General features: G+C 36.0%; 1 long non-coding RNA gene across 1 annotated transcript in view; it reads right to left on the bottom strand.

Annotated features, from left to right (window-relative positions):
* Positions 1-624: 624 nt before the first annotated feature.
* Positions 625-25,465, bottom strand: part of LOC118612008 — a 375,103-nt gene continuing 350,262 nt past the window's right edge. The window contains exon 4 of the long non-coding RNA XR_004954641.1: positions 625-1,539. This is a non-coding gene — a long non-coding RNA (uncharacterized LOC118612008). The remainder of the gene's footprint in view (positions 1,540-25,465) is intronic.

Raw genomic sequence — 25,465 nt, 5'->3', positions numbered from 1 at the left:
TCAAAAGATATAAGCGTCCCTATGTTTATTGCAGCATTACTTACAATAGACAAGAAATGGAAGCAACCTATGTGTCCATCCACATACGAATGGATAAAGAAGAAGTGGTACATTCATGCAACATTACTCAGTCACAAAAAAGAATAAAATCTTACCTTTTGTGACAACATGGATGAAACTAAAGGGTATTTTGCTAAGTGAAATAAGTCAGAGAAAAACAAATACCATATGATTTTACATATGCGTGGAATCTAAAAAAAACAAAATGAATGTACAAACGAACAAAAAACTAATAGATACGGAGAACAAACTGATGCTTACCAGATGGGAGGGGACTTGGGGAGAGTTGGGTGAAATAGGGGAAGGGATTAAGAAGTACAAATTGGCAGTCACAAAATAGTCTCAGGGATGTAAAATCCAGTATAGGGAATAGAGTCAATAATATTGTAATAACTATGTATGGAGTCAAGGGGTACTACATTTTTCAGGGGGATCATTTCATAAGTTATATAAATGTCCAACCACTATGCTATACACCTGAAACTAATATAGCATTGAATGTCAACTGTAATTGAAAAATAAAACTAAACAGAACACTATTAAGATCTTTGGATCTGGGATAATTATTGGTTGTGAGGTTGCCATCGGATGGTCCAAAATATGCTTGTTTACATATTTTTAGATTGCCATTGATATGAAATTTCCAAATTAAAAATTCTCATGGACTTTTGGGAATGTGTTCAAGGATCCCCAGAGCACCAAAAACCTTAGTTTAGGAAATTCTGAGCTGTTTACTGTTGGTCTAACTGCTGTCTCCTCCTGTCTTGAAGAAGCTCCAGTTTATGTCATAAATGATTTTAGAATAATGTTTGGGTCACACTAAAGTAGAGTTGCCGGAAGGAGGTAAGGAGCAACGCCTGAATTACCTTTCCAAAGTTTTGTACAATGTAAAGTAACAAATGTAAAGTAACAAAGATATTCTTTCTGGACATGTAGAATTAACAATGTTTGAGAGGGATGGTTTTCATTTATGACTCACTTTGGTGGTTGAGAAAAAAGGAGTCATGATTATGAAGGACTATTATTTTACTGATTTTAAAGGGACAATCAATGACAATACTTATCTGGCATATTATCATTTACGAAGGGCTTTCTCCCAGTTGATTGTCTACCATTTTCAACTACATCCAAATGAAGACATTTCTCAAAGTAATAATCATAAATTGAGGGTTTGATATTTAAATGAGGTGTCCTAAATTCTAGCTTCTCTATTTTCTGCTGTTCCAGTCCATCTCCCATGAAGAGTAGTGCTATGTATATAGGCATTCTCTCCCAGACACAAGTAAGAAAAAAATGTATCTTAAACCCCGCATTGTTCCTGAGTTTCTCTATTCAGAGGCAAGGAAGCTAGAACTTCCACAGACATCACAGCAAAATGTTAAGAGCACAGGGCTGTGGATTTAGATCGCATCTTTAACACTTACCAGTTCGGTGACTGTGGGGAAGTTATTTGGACTCTCCAAGCTGCAGCATCCTCATCTGAAAAATAAAATGACAGTGCTGTTTTCATGAGGTTATTCTGAATATTAATTAAGAAAATATCTATTAAGAGCTTGGTGTGATACCTGTGTGTGGTGCTAATAATATATTTATTCTTTGGATATTTTTAAAATGCTTTTTATATTATCAATTAATAACCTCATATAACAACCCTATGAGTTAAATATTATTTTATTAACATTTGACAGATGTGAAGACTATGGTTCAGAGATTGAGTTATCTAAGGGCACACGCTGGTAAGTGATGATGGTAAAATTTGAACCCAGACCTGTGGACCCAAAATCTGTGTTCCAGAGTCTGTGCTTGTGGGAAGGCTCTATATCGGTTCCCTATGTTTGCTAGTTCGTAGCATTATAACTGGGGAAATGATTTCTGTTATTTAATCTCCCACCTTGCCATGACATCTCAGATTTTTCCTGGAACACCGAAACACCATTCGAATCTTTTACCCTGCTTCAAGACAGACTTAGCTCCATTTAATGTAATCATTCCTCTTCGTCACTGCAGTTTTATTAAGGTTAAATATCATGCTCAAAATATTGCCATGACCTGAGCCCTGCTTTCCTTTTTAACCTCATCCGCTTCTACTCCCTCCCAAATTTGACATTCTAGGAATCCAGACTATTCGCAGTTCTCTGAGTATACCATTCAGTTTTATTGGAGTTTGATGCACTTTTTCCCCCCTATAAATTTGGCCATATTTTTATGAATGGGTAAACTTTTTACAGTCTTAAAAATTCATTTCAAACATCCTTCATACAGGAATACTTTTCTGATATCCTTTCTTGTACTTCCTGAATTCTAGACATGATTATATTAGCATTTACTAACTGAGAAAGTATTCTGATTCTGAAAAGAAAAAAGGCATTCAAGGATACCGGTAGTATCAGTTACCTTGCAGAATGGTGACATGGAGATTTGTATATCAGAGTTGCTTTGGGCAAAGACTAAATAGCAAGTAAACCAAATATTATTGCCAGATTTCTTGCTGGAACAATAGGAGCGCTGAGTGAATTCAGCTCTGGTTGTGTGCATGTATCAAGACATCTTTGTATAATACTTTGTGATCAGCAAAACTCAGCACATGTTCTTCCAAGGCCTCCCCACCTCTTCTTTCTCCCTCTCAACCCTTATTAAGCTCATATTTGTCAAGAAAAATTTGGCCTCTATGAATTCAATTTGTTTACATTTGACTCATCGAAAATGTTTTGTAAGAGAGGTTGGTGTCCAAGAAGCCTCTGTGGATCTTTAAGACATTTTTTCCTGAGCACTGAGAGACTGTTTCTGGCCAAATCCAAGTAAATGGGAACTTCAAATGACTTAAGACTGTTAAAGGGATCAAAATATATGCATTAACATACTGGCATGTGCTCTCTGTCCTAAAGTTATACATCTATGCACCAGGAAGGTTTTCAATTTCTCCCTGAAGGTAATTTTCAGGAAGTGGGTAGTTGCACAACATGACCCAAGGAGCCCTTCTTAAAACATTACATAGTGCTTTGGGTCCTATTGGGATTTCTTTGTCCTTGATGTCACTACCATTTCAAAATCAGAAGGCACCACTTCCCACACAACAACTACTCTGAGTTAAGGATTTCTTTCAGAATGACCTTTGGCTTGCTGCCAGCTAAGGTAGAGTGGGTTTCTTCCTGCCAAGCCACCTGGCTCCTTGCTTCCTGGCTATCCCAGGTAGTTAGACCCAGTCTGTAGAAGAGCAAACAAGCCTCAGAAAAGATAATGCAATCCATGTGTCCCAGCATAAATGTCTCTGTTTTTACTGCATGGCTGTAAGTCATTTATTCAAAGATTCCAAATTATATTTTAAAAGTTCAACAAATAGTTCATTGTACAACAGACTTGGGCACTTAATTAGAAACTGCAGTTCTTTTCTCATTTTATGTAATATTATAATGGCCCTTTTCTTCCATTATCCAAATATTGTAGCTAATTTATCTTGTAAGATGTCTCATTCAGTACACACAAAAGTAGTGTGACTATATACGAGTTAGACAATTATGGCCTCATTTGAGAACACTTCTTAATATTTCTTCCTGGCCACTTTCTCTAATCCCTACCGATCCACAGGATGTCCTAACTTTAAAACTTACCACATGGCAAAATAAATAAATAAATAAACAAATAAATGAAAGAAGGAAGGAAAGAAAGAAAGAAAGAAAGAAAGAAAGAAAGAAAGAAAGAAAGAAAGAAAGAAAGAAAGAAAGAAAGAAAGAAAGAAAAAAAACCTAGTCTTGTTACTAAACTCTGGAGGCCTCTCTTTTGGAAACTCATTCGTGTGCTCTACCATTTCAAGTCACTAGAGGAACATAATCTTATTGCTTGTGACCAGAGAACAGAAGTTGAATTCGATCACTTCTTTGGATATGTCGACACCACGACATTCCGGTTTATCATTCCTAAGCCCTGCTACTCTCTTGCATTGCGCTCAGTAACCCTTAGAGGAAGGAAGATGTGGCCACAGATCCTCTGCCTCTAAATCTCTGGATGAGAACTTGAAACTCAGCTACCTAATGCCAAACAGCTGAATATGTGACTCTATTCTGGTGTTTCACTTCTTTATTCCATTTTTGGCCAGATGTTTGGCATCACATAGACAACACCTAATGTTTCTAAAAAGTTTCAAAAATATTATGACTCTTCAGATTAGAAGATGGGAAAACAAAGGCCTCAGAAGATAGAACTGAAGTCTATACAATCGAGAAGGATTTAAATAAATTGAATATAAACGAATTCATAGAACCTCAGAATACTAGAAACATTCTTTGAAATTTGAGAGAGACGTTAAGCTACAAACAAAAGGACAAGTGAGTTAAGGATAAACATATGGAACTTGTTACCTCAGAGTTAGGGAATGAAAATACACATACTGACTCGAAAATATTTATAAACATACATTCACAGATGATCGAAAGAGTTATGAAAGAAAACGAAAATATTTTGGATACATTGCTAACTTTTTGACATTGGTGTCATGGAAGAAAATTCTGACTTTTAGCAAACATTCCCTGGAGTAACTGTCTGCATCTATACACTAGGTTGGCTGAAACCCAATCTGGCAATTGTTACTTGCATGGTAGCTGCTTATAATTATTTGTTGAATATTAATATGTATAGTGCTTTCAAGTACATAAACCCTTACATATGCATTCTCATTTTATTCTTGTTATAATCCTTTGATATTGAAAAGGAAGAAAACTCCCAAGAGAATTGAGATAGAGCTGCCTGGGGAGAGAAGGACTGTGGAAGAGTGATTACAATTTCAGGCTCTGGAGCAAGGACTCTAGAATTCTAGCTCTACAAATCACAGGCTTTACTATTCTAGACAAGTTACTTAAACTCTCCAAACCTTAATTTCCTTGTAGGTAAAATGAAAATGATGAAAAGTCTACCTCACAGGGTTTCTGTGAGAATTAATAAAATATTCCATATAATGCATATTATCCAGGGCCTAGTACATAGTAAATATTCAATAAATATAAGCTATTTTAGAGATAAGAAAATTTATTTGCAAAGGTATTAAGTAGTCTAATAATCCTATAAAACATGGCTTGTTAATTATAGTACTGATGATCAAACAGAATTCTTTAGATTCTAAACTCTGTATTCTTTCCATGTGCATAGCACATGCTATCTGGCCAAAGACAAAAGACTAGACTGAGTTTTCCAAGAAGAAAAAAGCCTGACATTTGGTATCTGAATAGTTCTCCCATACAATGACAAACATAAACTCTATAATTCATTAAGTATCGTATATTTTAAATGGCCTTTGCTTATTTTATGATAAAAAATATCCAATTTATTTTTGATTGATGACAGTCAACCATATGTTTGAATTCGTGAGCTCACCACAATCATCTTGGCATTGTCTGCCATTCATTAAATAGATTCAATCTAAAGTTTAAGTAACAACAAATATTTGCATTTATATGAAAGGTCTTGTGGCTAGATTAGGATTAGACAAAATGATGTGAAGAAAACATAGAAGAAATGATCTTTAACATCCATTCCTCAAATGAGAATGAGTTTAGCATGATAATTAATTAATGTCCTTTCCAAGAGATCTTACAAAATAAGCCAGCTAGTGTGTTTGGATAATAGAAGAAAAGATCCTCTATAATATTCTTTTAGGTCAAATATAATTACTGAAAAATATTTCATCTATAAAATGATCATTTGCAATTCAGGGTAGACTATTTAGCCTCAATTGATTTCATATTTCCCTCTCTCTGAATTGTAAAGTAAATCAGGTATGGGGCACATTGGTTCCCAACTGCTTATCTCATCTCCATGACGTCACTTCCTCCTCCTCCATGACAACCGTGTGAAACGTGTATCTAGTGGTGCAAACCCAAAGAGAATATTACAGGTAAACCAATAGAATCGTGTCAGTCAATTCTCGCTGTCTATCAATCCCCTCAAAACATTTTGGCTTATACAACAAAATTTATAATTTCTAATAATTCTGTGAGTTGGCCCAGCAGTTCTAGTCTGGGTCCGCTTAGCAGCTCAGCTGGGGCTGGCTGGGTCAGGGTGGCATTACTTGCAAGTCTGGTGGTTGGTTCGGTGTTGGTGGGGTAACAGGTCACATGTCTCCCCATTACCCCACAACCTGGCCTAGATTTATTCACATGGTGATGGTTTCAGTCCTTGCAAGAGAAGCAAGCAGAAAAGTCCCAGTAAACTAATGATTTTCAATCCTTTATTTGTGTCCCATTATTTATTCTCTCATGGCTGAACATGTCACACAGGCAAGATCAGATGAGGGGCTAAATGGGCTTTGCCTCTTGGTGGAAGGAGTTGTAGGTCTCACTGTAAAGAACGTGATACTAGGAGCCTGAAGAGTGGAGGTGATACGTCCTTCATACCACAGACTGTCAAGGACACTGTCCTACTAGAATTCTCCATCAGAAGTGTTTCTGCACTTTACAAGGAACCCTCACAATCCTTTATCTCATCCTCTCGTAAATTCTGGAAGGAAAATTAATGACACATTTAAGGTCTAACCTTTAAACAAATTAGTTGTGTGATTTTGGTCTTGTAATTTAATACCTCATCATTAGATGGAATTACAACAGCTTCTGTGTCATTACATTGTTGAGGGAATTACATTAAATGATTTCGTGTTAATTATTAAGCACGGAACCCAAATTATTAGCTTCTAAGCTTTTATTTACTCATTAAAAATATTCTCTGAGAACTTATCACATTCACAAACATCATTATAGAATATTTCTAAGAATTAGTTAAGATGATAGTATTGAGCCAAATTATCTGTACCTTATTCTAGCTTGTATCTTGAGGTAAGTTATTTAACATTTTGGGTCCTATGTTGTTTTCCTCACCTATAAAACAAGCATAAAAATAATTATACCTGTCTCATAGGATTGCTGTGAAAATTGCATAGAAATGCCTAGAGAAGTGGCTGGCACACCCCAAGTACAGGAAAATGATAAAAATTATTATTATTATATCGGGGCATTGAACTAGGCACTGCACACACACACACACACACACACACACACACAGTCATTAAACATGTCCTCATGTATATTGCAGCCTAGTGGAAGAATAAGGCATTGAAAAAGTTAACACATCAATAAATAAAAATTGCAAATAGTGATAAATGTCATAATAGGAAATATTATGAAAAAGCAACCTAGAGAATAACTTCTGATCACGTGATGGTGACAGGTCTCTCTGGTGAAGTCATATTTAAGAATTCAAAAATCCAAGAAATATTTGATCTTCCAGAAAAGAATAATAGTCAGAGAGGTAAAGCAACCTGAAGGTTGCGCAGGGGAGAAATGCATAACGGAGGAAACTTCTGCAGTAACGCAGCTGCTTCAAAACCTGTTTGCCCTGGAGACAAGTGTTGTTGAACTCTGAGCAGGCTTGACAGCATCTCGAAATGTAAACTCCGCTCCTCTGAAAATTAACAAAGCCCACTGAACTCTCATACCTCGTTAGTGAGAATATAAAATGGTCCAACCGTGATGGGAAAAGATTTGCTCGTTTTTAGTAGTGTTCAGTGTACACTGCTCTACAACCCAGAAATTCTACTTCTAAGTAGTTATTTGAAAAAATGAAAATTCATATTTCCAGAAAGACTTGTGCAAAAATGTTCATAGCAATTTTATTTATTATAGTCCCGAACTGGAAATAGCCTAATTGTCCACCAATGGGCAGTGAATAAATATAACGATTTGTCATTCAGCAATAAAAAGGAGTAGAATTCCGATAATCCATGTGGATTTCCATGTACCTCTCTTTCAATCCCCATAACAACTTTGTGATATATTATTATTTTCATACTTTTAGATATGAGAAAACTGAGGTGCAGACATGATATCTTACACAAAGTCAGACTAGTTAGGGGTAGTCTGACATGGTGTCAAATGCTTTGCTCTTAAGAAACATATTTCTCTATGCTTACCTAAAACAATCACATCCATGGAGTGGTGTGTGGTATAAAAAGTGTATCCTGGAAAACTACGTTACAATATTTCCATCTATACATTGCTCCTAAGCAAATATGGATGCAGGGTAAAGGCGATTCTTCAGCATAGTCTTACCTGCTCCTGGATGTGCAGACTTATTCAGGTAAGAAAATGCTTAAGAAAGACAGAAATATTGTCAGCTGTTCCTGCTTTGCTGCTACAACTAACAAACAAAAACTGTGGGAAGCATCTCTGCTGGCAAATTATTAGGTGAAGTATCAGAAGATCCAGATTCTAATATTCCTACTTTGCCACAAAGTAGGGGGGAACTAGGATAAGTCACATCATCACTCTGGACTTTATTGATTAAGGAGGCTGTACCTGATGATTTTTGACTTTTCTTTAAATCAGGAGATTCTGCGCTTCTCTTCCCAAGAGATGAAATCCTAGTTTTCAATTTTTCTCATTATTATTGCTCGTCTATAATAGTAGATCCAAAATAAATGAGCACCTATAATAACAGTTTACATAAACTAATAGGTTATTTGCAATTCAATGTCCAAGAAGACTTTTAAGTCTTGGGAGGATTTTAATTATAGCTAGGAGATGATTATGATACAACAGAAATTGTTCGGGAATAATAGGAGTAGCTTAGGAATCATAGACCTGATTCAATCCCAGTTTCAAACTTTCTAGCCATGTGAACCTACGCAGTGCAGTTTGCTCTATAACTGTTTCCTCATTTGTGAAAATGAGAATGTAAATGCATACCTAATGACCTGTTGCCTGCTCTACCTGGGCAGCAATTGCCGGAATCTTTCCCTAACCCATTCCCTAATCCTTTCCCAAACCACCTCCTACTCGCTGCCAGGAAGACTCCCTTACTGGACCTTTTTCCATGTCCCAGCTTTTCTCTCTGGGGGAGACCAGAAGAGCACTGGCTTTATTAATACTGTGTATAAATCTAGGAAGGCTTGTTGAAAGTAGCAAGATATACCACAAATTCAGCAAGTATAATCTCCATTTGTAGCATCTCATCTTTAGAAGTTAGAAAATAATTTTAAAATAAAAGGAATAAAAAATGGGAAGCTGAATGTCCCTCTACTGTTTCAAAATCAAATAGGAAATTTAGTTTATAGGTGGGTTCAAGAAAGGATCCTGTCTTCTCTGAACTATTTAAACCATTTAGCTTATACCCACTTCTCTTCTAAGCAGTTTGTTTGTTTTTCTCTTATAGTGCTTATCTCTGTGGAAGTCCTATGGGACACTCCTCCCTCTATCCTTCCTTCCTTCCTTCCCTCCCTTTCTTTCCCTCCCTCGCCCTCTCTTCTCCCCTTCTTTCCACAACTCTGTCTCTCCTCTCCCTCACCCTCTCTCTTTCTCTCTCTTTAATTGCAGTTTGAGCCTGCAAAAAGCAGATCAATATTTGGTTCCTTGTTTTGTGCCCTGTCACTTAGCACAGATTCTTTATTATGGTAAATGTTCAACTGCTGTCTGACGGTTTGAATTGATCATCATAAACAAACTTCTTGCAGATAGTATGGGCCAGAGCATTTTCCCATTTGAAGTACTTCCTGAAAGATACATGGAGCACGAGGAAAGGAGAACACAGTAAGTAATACAACCTAAACGGTTGTAAAGCCCCATGACACACCCAGAACGTAACAGTCCAAATATGAATTCAGTCCTTGGCTTCTTTTTCATTTCTTTGTTGGCTTCAGAACTGACCTTGAGTCATAGGCCAGACTGTGATACAAATAAAACTTATTTTTTGCTATTTCTTATGTTTTCTTTTTGTATTCTACATGAAAATTCAGATGCCTTGGGAAACCCGTAATAAAATCTTTAAAAAAATAAGATAAATGTATAAAGAGGTAAACAAATAATAGTGTTTTTAAAAAACAAAATAAAACACCCTGGGGTCTTAGCAGAGTCTTCTCAGAGCTTCAATGGAACTTATATTCTGACATCCATACCCTTACCCTTAGATTTATATTGCAGCACAAAAGAGACAGTGGATATTATTAAGTTTAGGCAGAATATTTCAGTATAAATGGCGTAAGGATGAATCAAAAAACTTAATAATGTTTACTAGAATAAAATTTTATAAAAAGATATACATAGATTTTTTTTGGCAAAATTATATATATATATATATTTAGACTACTGAGTAGTGGAAGTCATAGATATATTAGTCATAAAAATAATAAAACATGTTGAACACACACTTCTCAGGCATTGTACTCAAGGTTTATGTATCACTTTACTGAACCCTCAAATGAATTTATAAGACAGAAAATTGAGTCTTGAAAACATTAAACACATTATCAAAGCTGTACACATATTAAGTAGCGGTGCCAGTATTCAAACCCAGAAAGTCTAACTTCAGAGCCTCCAGTCTTAATCACTACAATATATTTAGTAGATTTAACAATATTTTACCCAAGTTATTTAAAAATCAAAATGAAAACTTAGGAAATTCACCATATATGTGAATAATAGTTACTTAAAAAAATTTTTTTTTTAAACATCAAATTGGATAGACGTTAAAATACAGGACCTCGCCTCTTTCTTATATAAATTGGCCAGTGAATAGTGGTCAAAAACTGAAGTCAACTTGATATTAGTACTTGGGCAGAAACAGCCTTGCTGGACGATACTGTCCCCTGTGCCAATCCCCACACGTTCCCTCACTCCCACTCATGAATTTTTCACATAAAAATAATGCACCTAGGCTAATATCCAGGACCAGATTGAGACTTCAGAAAACTTAAGCACTAAAAGATTATGATACACAATAAAATGAAAGTAATGCTAAACTGGAAAACTAAAATTAATATAAGGGTAAAAAAAACCAGCTTTATTCTAAAGCTTTTCTACCTCAGACCTTTAGGATTAGGCCATGGTAGCCACACTTATCATTTGAAGGAGGTCCCCATCTCTGGTTGCTAAGGCAGTGTCTTCAAACATGAAGCATGTACACTTGGTGAATGCCTGAGACTCGCCTTTGAGTTGACGAAAGTAAATATGAGAATGTCTATTTGTGTTTATTTATAAATGTAATTCAATTATTTTATAAATAATTAAAACATAGATGGACATGGGAAGCCTCACACAAGTCACCTAACAGATGGTCACAGTCAAGAGATGTTCAGAAGGAAGACGAAAGTTCCAAAATGTGGATGTATTGGCAGCGGAACTTTCATTCATTTTTCTCTTTTTGTGCATTACAATAATTGGTAGTATAGTCTTGCCCACTTACGTGAATTTATAAATTATATCATCTAGTTTTAAACAATTTAAGGCTAATAAAATGAGTAAGTGACTTAAAATATTCCTATTAAGTAATTTCAAAGGAAAGATAATATTGACAAAGCAAGTACAAAATCCAAGAACTTGGAGAAATTCACCACTGCACTAGAACAAGCTCTTTATCAGCAATATTACAAAGTAACAATAAGATGTTAACCTGAAAATCCTTAAGATTATTAGGGATACTATTCCAATTATGAATTTATATCCATTTTAATGAACTATGAACATCCTCTGCAGGGCACAGCGTGCCTTGAGAGTTTACAGGCAAATAATATAGTATGATATCGTCATGACTGAGATATAGCTCTTTGATTTTTTCTAGTAATGCTTTGAGATAGTTGGCACTAAAACAAGTGCTTTCAAAATTTTCCCTCAAAGTAAAATAAATGCTTTGGAACCGCTTCTGAGATTCCTTAACAGCAAAAGAGTGAAATCATTAGAGACCCACTTGTTTTGCCTACTGCAGAGAGATGCCTGCGGGAAATAATAGATAAATATATGAAACTAAAATATATTCCCTTGTTAGGCAAAAGGGTTTTAAGTTTTACATAAAACATAAAAATATCTTTCTCTACTTTTCTTCTCCCATTTAAATCCACATATCTCGGTGAGTCATTTTTTCAGCAATCACAACAGCCCTTAAGGACAGTTCTGAAATAAGTTCAGAACCAGATCTTTGCATTTTTGTAATAGAGTATGTTTAACCAATATTTTATAAAACATTAAGCTTATTAGTTTACCTTAATCTCACTAAATTAATTGAAACATATTAATAATAATGATTTTTAATAACAATGATAATAAATATTACCATCACAGAAAAATGGTAGGTGTTTACTTCATGGTTTTCTTTTCCTGGACACATATAAAAACTTCATTTCTCATTTCTGATCTCATTCACCATAAGATCAAGGTCATTTGACTGAATTCTGGCCAATGATATGTAAATTGGAGTTCACACTACTTCTGAGCTTGGCTTTTAAAACTTCTTGTGCAATTTTTTAGATTTTATTTCTGCTTTTTTAAGTGATCTGTTGCAGCATTACAAAATTACTGCTGGGGAGGCAGAACTGCACCAATTAATATAACTATTAGTAATATTTTAATAAGAGCAAAATGTTTTCATACATTTTTGAACATAAAAATAATTTAAGTAATTTTGTTTATTCCATCTTCATCACGATTTTCAAATTTCTATTTTTATGTATGTCTTATATATACATATATATATATATTTCCACAGTAGCACAAATATACATATGTTTAGGTTGCATGATAAAGACATTTAGTTGATGAAGAAGCAATAAAAATATTTGCATATAATTAACTTCAAATACATTTATTAATAAATTTTCACCATCAACTATTAAACTACCAATAGAATACCCTTGGACTTATTCTCACAACACTGATCCAGAAATCTAGGTCCTAAAAGACAAGAAATATTAGTCGCATCTTTCTTCCACATCTTCTAATCTTCACCCAATTTTTGTTGATACAGGCCATCATACTGCAACCAATGATTTTGTAAGGTAGAAAGCATCAGTGACAAAGAATTAAACCACCTGGCACGCGTGGCTAAAGAGGGTATCCACTAGAACTCTCATATCCTTGAAGTTCTGTAATGTATAAGCACTATATCTGAGAAATAAGGACAGAAACAATTCAGTTTCACAAGGAGAAAAGTTAAAAACAAGTACATGCAAATTTTCATCTGGGGGATAAAGATATAGAGATACATAAACAGATGTACTCATATACAAATGTGTGTAGTTATATGTGTAGTTATGTGTGTATTGGGTATTTATTTTATAGAGTCAACATTTTTTTTAACTCGAGAAACTCTTATGACTCAGACTGAAACTAGAGGTAAAATTGAAATGAAATATAGCTACAAGGAAAGATAAGGGTGTAGGGTTTTATTTTCCTGAGTTAAATCAAAATCATATATTTGTTTCAATAGTTTGACATTTTTTTTGTCCTTTTCAGGTGGTACCAAAACCGAAGATAGTTCACTTTCTAGCTCTAAACACCTAGACTTCTTTCAAGAACGTTTGGTAAGCTCACAGAGAATGTCTGCTCAAGGGCTCTCTTTAGAATGTATTCATTCTGAGAAGTTTGCGGTTCTTAAAAGTCTAGGATGAAAGCAATAGGAAGAGTGGCCTTTGAAATCTTTGTAACTGTTGACGGTTGTTGACAGCTATAAGCTCTCTGGGACCTCTTGGTCACAATAACATCTACTGAGCAAACTCCTAGCAATCTTCTATCTCAATAGAAGCTCTCACTCTATCGTCTGATCAAAAGCTTGACATTTTAGGTCACTTTGTGAGAGTTTCAAAGATACTTTTAAAAAGGCAAGGCTAACATTTCGACACAACTAAAGCCAGATGAAAGTGTCTGAGTAAGAGATGGCTCCCTCTCAACTTCAAGGATACCACTTTATTAGCAGTGCTTTCTCCTCATTTCTCAAAACAGTCATGCTATGGACTGGGTATTTGTGATGCCTCGAAATTCCTGTGTCATAGCCTTAATTAATCTGCAATGTGATAGTATTTGCAGTTGGGCCTTTGGGAGGTAATTAGGTCACAGTGGTGGAAGTCTCACAAATGGGATAAGTGCCATTATGAAAAAAGACATGGGAGAGATGATCTCTCTCTCTGTCTCTCTATGTCTCTCTCTGTCTCTCTCTCTCTCTCTGACATGAGAGGATCCAGCAAGAAAGCGACCAGCTGCAACCAGAAATGAGGACTCTCACCAGACACACTGAATCTGCTGCCACCTTGATCTTGGATTTCCTAACTTATAGAAATAAACGCTTATTGTTTAAGCCACCTAATCTATGGCATATCGTTATAGCAGCTAACGAATACAGTTGGTGATCAAACAACCAAGCACTCTTAACATAGCAAGCTACTTGGATACAAGATTTATGTTGTACATGTCCTAAGTCAATAGCATAATGTTATAAAAGCAATTTTGCAACTCTCTGTCATCTTTACTTAGAAAATACGCAGTTCATATCAATAATTGTGGTGAGAAGAACCGTAATTCTCTTATCTCTCTTAGTCAGTGAAGTTGCCAATTCGTTAAGAGAGATGACATTTTGGGGAGAGGTCATGTATTACTGGTCAATGTAGAAATCTTTGTAATGTATAATGAGTGTTAATGCAGGGAAAGGACAAATGCTCTTTTGGCATAATAAGGTCATAGTTATTCATTCATAGGAATAAAAAAAAATGATTATAGTAGGTGTATCAGTCTGTTTGAACTGCCATAATAGAAGACCACAGACTAAATTAAACAACAGAAACTTATTTTCTCATCATTCTTGAAGTTGAAAATCCAAGTTCAAGATGCCAGCAAGCCTGGTTTCAGTGAGACCTTTCTTCCTGGCCTGCAGAGGTTCGCCTTCTCACCGAGTCCTCAGGTGACCTGTCTTCTGTGTATGCACGTGAAGAAGGACGTCTCTGATGACTCTCCCTTTCAAGCTTAATTATCTCTTTATAGGTCCTATCTCCTAATTTGGTCACATTGGGGCTGAGGGCTTCACCATACGAATTTTGAGGGGACACGGTTCAGGAGAGTAGATGTCAGGTTTTTAAAAAACTAAAACCTTATGAGATAAAAGGGGAGAATAACAAATGAAGTCAGGAGTTAACTTATGGCAAATACATGTATCTTGTAAGGTTCTGACTAATTATATCCGCTCAATTTAATTCTGAGCTCCTGAGGGCAAAGGCAAAGAGGTAAACAATGTCAGTTATGGAACCCAGGATCCAAACACACTTCCATTTGCTCTTCAGGGGAAATGAAGCTTTTCTTAGAGTCAAGTCCTGAAAGATACTTTCCTCCATTGCAATTACACCTTGAGAGGGCGAGCCAAAGCGGGTTTAATAACACTGCATCGTATTGTATTCCTCACTGTTAGCTCTGAGAATAAAAGCAAACCAAACATTTAGTAAGAGTGTTTTTATGAAAGGTCTGTACTACACAATGTGGGCCAAATGCATAGCTCTTTGGTGACACTTTCAATAAGCTAAGTCCAACCTTTGTTATTTATATATCTAAAAAAAGTACTAATAAGTAGGATAAAATTAATTTCTATTTTCTGACCTTTGCTTATTAGAAATGCACACTACTACTGTGCGTATTATTAACCAAAAGAAAGAATCAAAAGTTCCAAATAACATGGATACAAACAGCCTTTTTTTTTTTTTTATGCCTGTTCTCCATCCAAATGCTCAATGTTATTTTTATTTTACAAATTTGGAAGGACAGTTTGAGGACTTCAGAGCAACTGTCGCTTATTTAAACTGTATCTGAAATTCTTGAGGTGTGTAAGAGGGTGAATAAATAAGTACATGGATAAAATAGCTTCCTACTAAAGAGCTTCAGCATGAGAAGGGGTGACTAAATCATCCGGCAGCCCTGTTTATAAATTAGAAGTTCCTGAACTTAAGGATTGGCTTCTAAAAAAGAAACGAGCATTTCTATGTTAATTGAAGCTCAAGTTAAAATGTGACGTTAATTATTATGTATACCTGGAATGTCAGTGCCCAATTGCTATTACTTTAGATGGTGATATTATGCACAAAGCAGGCTTGTGGATATAACCCAGTGACCCCAGAAAGTGACCTAAACATCACATCACCTCACTTGCAAAAGCACCCAGTTTCCTAGACAATGATTTGTCAGTAAAGGAAAAAAAAAAAAAATTTGAGGGCACTTGTTTCAAGAAGTAAGATTTAAACATGTGTTTTTGTTTGTGAGTACATGCCATCCCAGCCTTTTTAAAAAAATTGCATCTCTATTATTCGATCAGTAACTATCACCTTAAAATGCAGAGAAAACCTCAACCATAAGACAGGCAAGTGGAAATGAAGAAGGCGTTGTGGGGGGTGGGGGGTGTGTTTCCCATGGAGCAGAATGCAGTGATCAGAAAATACAGACTCCAGGTGAGGTACCAAGACTCTCAGTCCAGTCCCAAATGTTCTCTCCTCCTCTTTGCTCTCCCTAAGTGAAATATTAAATAAGAGTTAACTTGTTCAACTAACTTACCATCGCCAGAACACACGTTGTTTCTATAGTTGGAACATCCTGTGAAATTCTGATGTTAAAGGCCCCTCTGTGACATGTGACCTTTTGGACTAGTTCACTATTTTATTGTTATTTTGTCAATATTTGTTTTTATCTTGTTTCCTGAAAGAGGGAGAATGAAATCCCCTTGGGCCAGTTATTTCTCTCCTACTTCCTTAAACTTCTTGTAAATACCAGGGATGCTGTCTGTCCCTTGTACAGAGAAACAGCATGGGCCCAGAGCAGAACTGGGTGTTGGGTTAGATTCTAATCCTCACTCTGCTTGTCCAATCACTAGCTATGTGATTTCTGGCTATATCTTTACCCTTCCTGAGATATAATCTTTATTCTACAAACATGCTGGTATGTGTGTGGAAGAGGGGAGTTAGTTGATTGGCTACCAGTGCCCAAGACGTTTAGAGCAAACAGCTGATCCCATTTACGTGGGTTTGAAGTTTTAGTGTTCCTGGCCATGTTTGCAGAAACCTTTCTCGGAGACATTTCACTTTCTAAAGCTTTAAGAAAATACATTGAGAGGATCAAGGGAACAATCACTTGTAAGCTGAGTGCAAAACCCAAAACTCACTTAGATATATCCCTAGCTTATTTCGCTACTGGATAGACTTAATGTTCTTGGGCAATGACAACTGTTTTTCCTGGCTCTGCTCCTCAAATATGCAGACAAATTCTCTATGGCAGCAACAGCTAGAGAAGAGTGTATGGCCAACTCTGTTCAAGGGAAGTTGGTAATACAAATCCTGTTTCCTGGGGCCCAATTACAAAATTGATCCAATGTTCGGGAAAAAAGTTCAGCTTCCAAGGGTTGCTATTGATCACCGTGAGTAATTTTATTCTCTTTTGAATTGAAGTTGTTTGTTGCAATGCTTAGTGTTCGGTTTGTCCAGAGTAATTTTGAAAAACATAATGAATAGGGGTGTTTGTTTGTTAAGATTCACTTTTACAGACCGGGCATTATAGCTACCAACACACAAAAACAGGGATTCTATTAAATGTACTGAAGGGGCTGCTGGAATAGATGCAAAAAAACATGAAAATAAATTTTTTAAAAAGGTGGAGGAAAGGATAAAATGGCATATGTTAAACTTGAACTGGTATAACTAACTGATTGTTAATGGTCATTCTGTGCGAAACATTGGCTTGTGTCGTTGGGGGGCCAGCCTTGCTCTTCCGGTTTTGATCTTGAAAATCCTCCCCTCCTCCACTATCGGGTCAGCTGTTGTTGCCCATTGGAACTGCGAAGGTTCCACAATCCTAGGTTAAATATTTTATGGTAGCTTAAGATTGGATTTGTTTCTTTCTGTGACTATTATGTTGTCATGGCAAAAGTCTTGTATAATATGAAAACCATCGTTTTCATTTCACAAAGAAAATAATGATTCTTCAAGCTGACTTGAAAAGCTCAAAAATGGAAATAAATAGCAACCCCCCCATACTTACATATTCGTTGAATATATTCGATTCTACACATCTAAGGACCTGTGAATAAGTGGTCAGTATCCAATGTCCTGTGTAAAACAGGCTCCCATCTCCCCAGCATTTGTCATGAAAGTGTTTGTTCATTATTCTATGATACCAGTTCTTGTAACAACATAGAGATCATTTCATTAAGACATTTAGAACTTTTACCAGGATTCATGGAAAATCACATTCCTTTATGCCCTGGTTTTGAAATTTCTAACTGAATCCGAGTCCTTGGAATTACCATAACATAAGCCACTGTTGTAAAAGACATTTTGCTCCTTGATATTCAATCCACTTTGCTTTCTGGACAAATGCAAAATTAATGTTTTTGGTAACAATTCATTATATCTATCTATCTATCTATCTATCAAAAATATATATTTTGCCAAAAGTACTAACTTACAAATGTAAAACAAATACACAAATAAAAGAGTATGGCTGTATTATGTATGGGATAACATGGTTCAAATTAATTTCACCTCTCCTTTGTTTGGGGTGTATGATCTTCAAAAAGATGGACCTATTTTTTTGAACAATAATGAGTTTTTCCCAACAATTCTGTGGGTTGAAGGGTGGCTCTGCTGGTGTTGCCGGGAATGTCTCAAGCATCTGTAATCAGATGGCAGCTGAATTGGTTGAGCTGGGAGATCCAAGATGGCCTCATTCACTTATCTGGCAGGTGGTGCCCTTGTTGGCTGGGGTACCTTGGTTCTCATTATCTGGACTTCATCCAGATCAGTTGTTGTCTTTCTGCTGGTCCTTCTCTCCCTTTTTTTTCCTTCCATGATTTTGCAGCCCCTATTCCTCAGGGTGCTAGAAATATATTTTAATATCTCTAGTCCAATTCTTATGCAAAGGGTGTGGACATCTCATGCCTTTTTCTCTGTTCCTCTCTCACCCTATGCTTGATCCATGTGTTTTCTTAGCTTTATTATTATTATTATTATTATTATTGCCACTTATTTTTATATTTTGTATTACCTTTGGGACCAGTTTGTATTTCTAGTTTGTGTCTGTTCATACTTTACAGTGAATCCACAAAACAGAAAAACATGGCAAATTTTCCATAACTAAGTTCTTAATTTTCGCAGTCTTGATTTATGTACAATGGTTCTCTAAAAAGGGCTCTGTTGATTCTATGCCCTTGAAAGGATTTTCTCTTTTCCTCATTTTTGTTTTGTTATTAATATTAAATACAATTCTCTATTTTATTTTAAAATGTATTTCTTGATGTCAGCTAAAACATTGTAGAGCATTATTGTCTTCTTTCTATATATTCTCTTTCTCAGCAGGGAAATAAGATATAGTGGTCTACTCCCCAAAAAAGAACGACTGGATCCAAGTGGACGTGGCTTCTTTCCACCTCCTGCTGATGTGCCACACTTTTTGCTGCTGGTCACATAGGCACTCTGACACCCACCTGGGGCTATTGTCACAAGTGCCTATTCTGTACTCCATTTAATTTCTGGGACCTACGGATGATGTCCAGGACCGAATGTAATCAACACACTAAGAAATGAAACACCCAGCAGAAACAATCCGAAAATGTATGATATGTACCATCATGAAAGTCACATTTCTAATTATTTTGGCTTAGGAATAGTGAAAGCTGCAAAACTTACTTTTTTTTTTTTTTTTAAGAAAGATCATGTTCCTGAATAGCAAATATCATGAAAACCTCTCAAATCATCAAAGAATAAATAAAACTGTTAAGCTCTGTATGAAAGTCCTCTTATTTTAAGTAATATTACTCTTAATCACAAGTAAAGACAATATGAGTGAAAATTACCTCTTTGAATTAACTGTAGTGAGATGTGACTTATGATCATTTTACCTCGAACGTCTTTGTTGCTGTTTTTTAATTTTTTATTTTTTTGGGTGAGCTTCATCCTTCATCTCTTAAATAAAATTTATTTTCCAATTCTCAATGTAAAGTTTTATTTGTCCTTATTTGTGATTAAAATGGCCTGAAGAATGAAGTGCAGTGCCCTTTCCATCAGGGTCAGAATAAACTAAGGACCGAGAAGAAACTTGACTTCTCTTGGTCTCTTGCTTGGAAATAGCAAAAGGACTTCATCTGTCTGGGAAACTTTCTAAGTTCTTGTTGTTATTTATGTTTATTATTTCCAGGTGACTTTTCCCAAGAAGAAATCTAGGATCTTATTTTCTGAGCTAAATAAATAAATAAACAAATTCAAATGTGTTAGAAAAATGAAATGGATAGAAGGAGATATTAAGAATATATGGGGGGAAATTAAACTAAAATAAACAAGACAAATAAGAGAGTTCGAAACTCGGTTGAGTAGTGATTGAGTTGGACATTGTCTTGTGGGAATAGCTGAGGCTTGATGAGTAGATGGACTCTTAAAGGTCACTTAGCTTTTAAATTGAGAACAAAAATCCTTGGTCTCCTGGGGGTTAATGGAACCCTCTCCATAGAAGACTACACTGCCTCCCTGGAATTTACATGACACTTTCATCCTCAGCATTGGCATACTTCTGAAGTCCAGGATTGTCTCCATGTCCTGGGTTCCGTGGGTGGTCGGTATTGTTTTACAGAAAGGGAAACAGAAGTTCCAAAGGAGTTAAGTGACTTATAAAATGTCGAACAAAACTTCCGATGGCTAATCTCGAAATTTGGAGCAAATCTTTTTATCTAGATAGTCTTGAGAAAAATTGATTCTTATTTATTTTATAGAAGAAAAATCATCTTGAGGGTAAATAGATGTAAAAAGCAATGTTCTACATTTACGAGGGATTACAAAACAAGCAATGATGACTTTGCAAATAATTTCTCTAATTTAAAACGCATGGGGATTTCACATTTTCAAGGGCCATTATAACTATATTTTTTCCCACATTTCTGAAAGTTCTTGATGAATGATACACTTACATGGGGGAATTTACCTTTGACGACATCTGCTCTGGCATATAGAGTATAGAGTTAAGGGGAAGAGACGCTCCTTATCCTACAAGAAAATTGGAGAGATCTTAGCTTTGGGCTATAATATTTCCAGATGGCCGAAATCGAAAGCAGACATCCTCTCTCCTTGCCTGTTCAGCCAAAGTTTTATGCAACAGTAAATAAACTCTTATTTGCTTTTGCCACATTTTATTGCAGAGTACACAAGAATTGAGACAACCAATTTATCAGATCAGGTATTGCTTTGGTATTAAAACAGAAATACACAGCTCACAATTTTAACTTTAATAATACTACAGAATCCTGTTGGATCTTTGGTTTTATTGGATTTTTCTAAAACTTGCAGAAAATGCCCTCAATTTCTCCTTCCACGGGCTGAGGCAGAAAAAGCACAGATACCTCTTTCCCTTAACCTTTAAATATTTAAATATTTAACAAGTCTTTAACTTGGATGTAAAAACTCAGTACATTAATTTTATCATATATACAACAATGGAGAATTTTAGGAAATATGAAATCCTTGAAACACTAAATTAGACTTTCAGAGTGTTGATTTTCTCATTGATGGGGGTGTGACTATAAAGGAAACAATTGACAAATGGGTTGGGGTGTCGGTTAATTAGTTTACAAATATACTTTCAACTTATTTTCGGACCCATAATTTCAGTTCCATTTTTGGTAGAAGTTTTTGTATTTCAGCCATGATCTCTGCTGGATCTTATTTCTAGCCCTTCTCTAATACATTGGACAAAGAGAATATGTCATTAGAAGAATTAATGGAACCAGCTTGTCAAACACCCATAGTGTACATGAAATATGGTTCTGAAATATTACAAAATTAATTGTGTTATGTGTTCAACTCCTCCTAATCTATTTTTGAGATAAAAAAATAGAATGTAATATTGTTGCAGAATCATCTCAATGCTTTTGTTTTTCCTCTATGCTGCTGAAAGTGAATAATTGTTCTCCTAATCTTCAAATGTGTGGATGATGGGTATTATCAGTACTGTGAATTTTCCAAGATCTGCAGAATTGAGTGCAACAAGAATTCAGCCAGAGCCTGAGAGAATGTGGTTGGAAAAAATATTGATTGCACTCACCAGGCTGTAGCTATAAATCTCCTCCTCCTCTGGCAGGCAAGTTGTGGGAAGGGGAAATGGGGCAGGGTCTATGGACTTGGGAGAGAGAACAGAACATGTTAACTTCTCTGGTTCATTTCTATGAACATGCTAAGGGTCAGCGGTGTAATAGATACTTTCCAGGGCACCTCCTATGGACTGAACGTCAATGTCCACCAACATTCATGTTGAAATCCTACTCCCCAAGATGACGGTATTAGGAGGTGGAGCCATTAGGTGCTGATTAGGTCATGAGGGTGAAACCTTCATGAATGGGATTGGGGACCTTATAAAGGAAGCCCCAGAGATATTTCTCTCCTCTTCCACCATGTAAGAACACTGTGAAAGGAGGTCCTCATTAGACATCAGATCTGACAGTACCTTGAGCTTGGACAGTCTCGGAAACTGTGAGAAATACTTTTGTGTTATTTATAATCTGTCCACTCTATAGTATTTTCTTAGACTAGCCCTAATAGACTAAACTGGCATCTCTATTCAATGATTAGAAAAAGATACAGTACTTGATCAGGAGATGAAAACCACAGGGTAGTTTGCTCTTAGACCATCTTAACCTGCGTCTGGGTAGGGTTCCCAGAGGAAGTGGTTTTTAAAAGGTAAGTATGAGCCAAGAGATGAAGGATGGAAAAGGCAACCAGGACAAAGGTGCAGAATTATGAACCATAGTGTATGCATAGGAGACCAGAGCCTATAGGCAATTTTAATTACTGCAGCATAAAAATCTACAGGCCGAGAATATAAGAAATAACTGAAGAGGGAAGCTGGTCACAGTCATACAGAATCTCTTTTTCTGTGCATATGTGTTCAATGCTCTCTTCTTGTGAGAAACAGGCACTCTTGTAGTGGAGAATGCTCCTTACTTATTATGAAAGCAAATGCCTGATAATGTCTTAATAGTGGGAATAAGCTCAGAACAAGGGATAGATTTTAAAAATTTTCGAGAGGTAAAAATACCAGGACCTGCCAACCAAAGTTAAAAATCACATCTGGGTACTAGTATTAATTAGATCATTGCAGCTCCAGGATTGGGTATAGTATAAAGACTGTGAACTCTGGACTACTAGCTCAAATCATGGCACCCTGACTTTCTTGCCATTTGCCCCCGGGGCCAGTGATTTAATCCATCTGAACTTTGGTTTGCTCAAATGCAAGATGGCAATGAATATAGTACATGCCTTGTCATGTGGTTCAGAGAGTTACAGCAATTAATTCTTATAAAGCACTTAGAACAAAGCCTGGCAGGCAGCATAAATTCAATGGAAAGCTCAGATTACGTTCTCATTAAGTCATTAGTCAGCAGTGACTTGTTTCATTGTGGAGAGGTGACTTGGCTTTTAAATCTCAGCAATTCTCTTACACGCCTCACTCTTACTCCAAAAGATTTCATTGACTTTAACAGATGGCAACTCAGAATCCCTAAATTAGGTGGCACACTAAAATTCACAGGTTGTTAGCGCCACAACTAGGCTCCAAGGGAACACACTGCTGTCTGTGTATGTGATAAAGAGCTTAAAAGTCAACTTTTAACTACTAATAAGAACATATGTTTTGTCAAAGTGCATCAGGACCAAAGACCTATTTAGCCAGTGCAGACATACCTAGTCTTACCTGATGCCAACACCAAAAGCTTCAGGAAAGATCTTTGAACATGTGAATTTGTTATAGCCCATTAAAGTCTGATCTTTTATAAATTTGGCTAAATACTTTCATCCCTAAAATGAATTTTCTTTCACCACGAGTTCCTCTTTCACCTGAGATTCTAGTCTAAGTAGTTCCTCATCTGCTTATATCTTCCTCAGCTTGGAGAGTTTTGTGTTCATCATATACCAATTTTTACATTATGTCTTTTGCGGGGTATTAGCAAAAAACAGAAATAAAGTATTGGGGAAATAAAAATGAAGGGAAAGAGAAAAGAAGAGCAAAAAAAAAAAAAGCATTTTGCAATTCAGCTTTGGGAGAAATAACGGAAATTAAATAAAAAGAACGCTGAGCCTTAGAAAAGCCTCTGAGAGCCTGTCTGAGGTGCTGAGCAGCAATCAGAGGGGAGAGAACTTGATGGGGATGAGGCCCTGGGCTCTGCAGCCTTCTGAAACGTGTTGTCCAGCAAACAGCTGGAATTTGCCAACTCAGTTGTGGCTACTGTATTGGCTTTTCCATCTAAAGCTTTTCCATCAAAAGTTACTCTGAATTTCGAGGAGGAGTAATGGAAGGATTTGAATAGGATACGGAAGATGAGAGTCAAAACTTCTTAAAATATCTGAAATAAACTGAATGTATGGACAAGGAATCAAGCCCTAGAACACAGATGTGTCCTTTGGGAGAGCCCCCTGTTGTGGTCTGTGGACCAGGGCTAATTCCTGAAGGGTTACTATCTCTCTGCTGGAGAACAACAGACATTGAGAATAAGCTTTAAGAAACTTGTACCACAGTTTGGAAATAATTTTACGTCTGTTTCATCTGATTATAAAAATATGGCCATAATGTATGCCTTTGGTTTTTTGATTTTTTTTTTTTGGTTTGTTTTATGTCTTCTTCTTCTTCTTCTTTTTTTTTTTTTTTTACATTTCTAATGTTCTATTATTTTGTTTTACAAAAATATCAGTCAAGGATGGATTGAGGAAGGAAAAACAATCACTCCTTTTTTCTATAGATAGTTTGAAAACTACTGTCTTAGAATAAATTTTTTTTGCCTACAAAGTGTAGCAAATTTACAAACATCATATAAAAACTGTGGGGGCAAGAAAATAAAAAGTTTCTATAAACAAGAGAAGGTCCACGAAAGTTAATTTTACATTGTTCAGTATTTCTAGTTTAAGATATACAAAATATTGACAATCTTATTAGGTAAGATGTTAAATTTATGCATTTTATTTTGATGTATATGCAATATTTATATTTATAAAGGCTTCGATAGTTTGTATCTCTATCCCCTAATCATGAGTTGACCTTAATATTATATAATTATTAACAATTTCTTTTGCAATAAAACTTTTTGAGAATATGGCCCCTCAGTTGAAAGAAATATTACACATTTTATATTTTCAATTTGTATGCCTTCTCAGGGGCACATGTGCCATATGTTAATTACCTAAAAGATAGCACACTAATTCCTCGTTTTTTCTGAATTTACTTGCTTCAAAAAGCATAGTCATGTTTACATTAAAAAAACAAATTTCCTTCATCTTTTCCAATACTCTCAGTTCCTGTGGATATTTCTATTTTGTTTCTTATTAGGAATCATGAGAAAAGAAGACACATTTAAGTGATTTCTTTACAAAGAAAGACAAACGTGTGAAAAATGCCCAGCCTCATTCTTTTTGAACAAACAGTCTAAAATATCAGTATTTTCCAATATTGGCAGTATTGAAATTAGGCTTGGAGAGGCAGGAACCCTCTGGCATACCCAGTTTGATACGCCCACCCAGACACACTCTCTCCGCATCCGCCCCTCCCCAGGCACATATCCCTTTATATCATGCTCCAAGAATGAGGGGCCCTAGGGCTCCCTGCCCCAAAGG

Source organism: Rousettus aegyptiacus, unplaced genomic scaffold, assembly GCF_014176215.1.
Source record: "Rousettus aegyptiacus isolate mRouAeg1 unplaced genomic scaffold, mRouAeg1.p scaffold_m13_p_15, whole genome shotgun sequence".
In the NCBI taxonomy this organism is placed as follows: domain Eukaryota; kingdom Metazoa; phylum Chordata; class Mammalia; order Chiroptera; family Pteropodidae; genus Rousettus; species Rousettus aegyptiacus.
Note: the sequence above shows the minus strand (reverse complement) of the source record. Positions and strands in the feature narration are given on the sequence as shown.